A 3,401-nucleotide genomic window follows, 5' to 3' on the forward strand; every position below is an offset into this window, starting at 1 on the left:
CTGGTGTTTTAGTTGTTTCAGGTGGGAGAGTAAATTTTGTCCCTGTTACTCCATCTGATTCGAATTGAAGTCCTGATACAATTTCAAATGGCATTAAAGTTTAAATTTTTTTCAATAATTTATTCATAGTTTATGAAAAACAGTTGATTTTTGGTATTTGGCTTTGTATACTGTAAGCTTGCTTAATTTATTTATTAGTTTTCACATTGGGTGGAGGTAGATTCTTTAGGAATTTCTATGTACACAGTCATGTCATCTGTAAATACAGAAAGTTTTCTTTCTTCCTTTGCAGACTGTTTGTGTTCTCTCTCTTCCCCTAACCCACCCTCCATACCTTACTGTTGTGTTAGGTCCTGTATTACAATGTTAAATGGAGGTGGAAAAAGCAAACCTTCTTGCCTTGATCTTGATCTTGAGAGAGGAAAGAATTCAGTCTTTCATCATTAAGTATGATGCTAGCTCTAAGCTTTTTGTAGGTGTCTTTTGGGCTAAAAAGTTTTCTTCTATTCCTAATTTGCTGAGAGTCTCACAATGAATGGATATTGAATTTTATCAAATGCTTTTTCTGCATCAGTTCAGATGATAATTTTTTCTCCTTTATTCTCTTAATGTGGTAAATTGTAGTGGTCAATTATCACTAAATCAATCTTGCAGTCCTGAGATAAACTCCACTTGATTGTGATGTATTATCCCCTTAAAAATCCTTTCTTTAAATTTATGTGTTCTATTTACTAATGTTTTATTGGGGATTTTGCATAGACAGTCATGAGAGATATTGGCCCAATTTTATTTCCTTGTAGTGTGTTTGTCAGGTTTTGATATTGGGGTAATACTGGCTTCATAAAATGAGTTGGTAATAATTCATTCCTATTTTACTTTCCATAAGAATTTGAGTTTGATTGGTATCCTTTCTCCCCTCAGTGATAAGTAGAATTCATCAGTGAAGCTGTTAGGCCTGGGGTTTTCCTTGTGGAAAGTTTTTAAATTAAAAATTCAATTTATTTAATAGAAAAGGGCTATTCCTATTTTCTATTTCTCTTGTGACAGCTTTGGTAATTTGTCTTTCAAGGAATTTGTACACTTCATATCTCCCCCCCCCAGCTTTATTGAAGTGTAACTGACAAAAAAATTATAAGATATTTAAATCATATCCTTTAATATTAATAGAATTTGCAGTGGTTTCTTCTATTATTCCTGATATTGTCAGTTTGTGTTTCTCTCTCTCTCTTTTTTTTAATCTATGTACAGATTAATTAACTTTTCCCGCATTGCCAAATCCTACAATCTTAATGACTTGCAATAACACATTTATTGCATGTTTATGGCTTTACGACCAGGCTCTGACAGCTCAGATCCAGGCTGTGGATTGTATTCAGGTCTGCTTTTTGTGTTTTTTATTCTGGGGCTCAGGCTGGTAGAGAGCGGTGATGGTGGGCACCCTTTTCACATGGCTGAGGACTAGAGTGCAAGAGGGCAGTGAAAAAGTCTCTTTTTGGAACTGACCACATTGTCAGTTCAATTCCTGTGTCGTTGACCAATGCAAGTCGCATAGCCAAGTCCAAAGTAAACTGGGGAAGGGAAGAATACTCTGCCCACAGTGACCCATGGCAAGGGTGGAAGAGAAGAAAATTTTGAGCAAATAATACATCTGCCAAAGGAATGTCACAGAATCCAAGGAAAGAGATAGTAGTTATCACTGTAAAGTGCTCAAATGTCAAATAAAAAAAGATAAGGATACAAATTAGTCTTTGAATTTCATTGATGAGTTTAGTTATAGAAATTTTTGTGAATAGTGGTAGTGAGAGCCAGGTTAAAAGAGAAATGGAGGTGACAAGAAAATAGAAGAAAGAAAACAATCAGTGAGGACTACATTTTCTAGAAGCTTGGCTTAAAAGGAAATGACAAAGACATTGTCACAACCGGTGGGGAGTATAGAACCTGGAGATTGTGTGTGTGTGTGTGTGTGTGTGTGTGTGTGTGTGTGTGTGTGTGTGTTTAATTGATAATACTTGCACATGTTTATAGGCAGAGGAGTGAAAGAGGCTGGTAAAGAAAGGAAAGTGGAAGATACCAATATGTCAGTTAATCAATGTATTGCCTCTCCACTCCAAATATACCCTGTATTGCCTGCTCTGTGGTCGTAGAGCTGGACCCTGTAAACATTCCTCTTTCACCAGCTGGCACAATGTTAAGCTTTGTTAATGAAGGGTGCTGAAGGGACACTGGGAGAAAGGAGCTTTTCTTCTTGGCTTCCATGTGCTTCTCTTGGCAGCCTCCTGTGGCTGAACATCAGCAACATATGGTGGCCAGCTGCAAGCGTGGCAACCTGCTATACCTGGGGGCCCCTCCCTACGGATAGCTTCTCTCAGCGTACCAGAGTGTGGCATCCTTACAGGTGTTTTCCCAGAAGCACCTCACCAAGGATGTCCTTTGGCACCCCAGGTAGCTTTCTGGGCTGTGTGTGGTGGTCTCAGCAAGTTCTGCTGCACAGACCCTCCATGCAGATGGCTTCTTCAAGTACCCCAGAGGGTGGGTGGCTTCTTGCCGAATTCTGTTGGCACACAATCTCAGCCAGCCTATCTGTCATCCCTTTGCAACATAGGTTAAGGCCCTGGGGATTGGGGCCTTTTCCACATTTATTTCTTCTCTGGATACTCTGTCTCAGCCCCAGAGGTAGAAGTTGCTCCCCATATTGGGCAATGTGTCTTTTATAGAGTTCTCTCTTTCTCTTTGGAAGGTAATCCCCTGGCACAGTTAATAATTATATTAAAATTTCCCTGTTCACATTAGGGTGTGGTTTCTGTGGACCCTGACTGATACACCAATAAAAGATACTACACTTGATCTTAGCCAAAAGGCCGAGAAGCGATAGAACAATAAAAGAAAGGATTAGAAATGTCAGAGATGGAGAGGACATGGAAGACAAGAATTCAGACCCAGGGGAAAAGGCTGATTCTGAACAGGGAATGCAACATCTTTTGAAGCTGGAGACCATAGGAAGGATTCAAGGTGGGTAATCTGTGACTATATTTATGAGAGAAGGGGGGTTGAGAAGCGGAGGGAGTTCCTGGCTTTGATTTTCTCAGTGAAGTAGGAGGAAGGCTATCTGCTGAGGGGTTGGGGAGAATGAGGCAGATTTGCAGTAGCCCTTAATGAACCTTGCAAAAGACTGATTTGTGCCAGCGTGTACAATTTTCTCAAATCCAGCCTTCAAAGCAGGGCGGACAGGTTGTAGAACTGACTCAGGGTCAGGGTTCTCCAGGACTTATGAGCAGAAGGAAAAGGGAGCAAGGGTATTGAGGAGGCTGATGAGAAATCATCTAAGATATTGACCAGAGGTCTCGCTTGGGTTTCAAAGGATTGAGCCCCGGGGTTGAGGGGCAGGGAAGATACACCGTGAG

The 3,401-nt window shown here is 40.5% G+C and overlaps 1 pseudogene; it reads right to left on the bottom strand.

Moving 5' to 3' along the window:
* Positions 1 to 2,732: 2,732 nt before the first annotated feature.
* LOC114208125 (U2 spliceosomal RNA) lies at positions 2,733 to 2,870 on the bottom strand (annotated as a pseudogene).
* Between the last annotated feature and the right edge of the window lie 531 nt (positions 2,871 to 3,401).

Source organism: Eumetopias jubatus, unplaced genomic scaffold, assembly GCF_037043125.1.
Source record: "Eumetopias jubatus isolate StellerSeaLion01/CBP00866 unplaced genomic scaffold, mEumJub1_p1.0 scaffold_4, whole genome shotgun sequence".
Classification (NCBI taxonomy): Eukaryota; Metazoa; Chordata; class Mammalia; order Carnivora; family Otariidae; genus Eumetopias; species Eumetopias jubatus.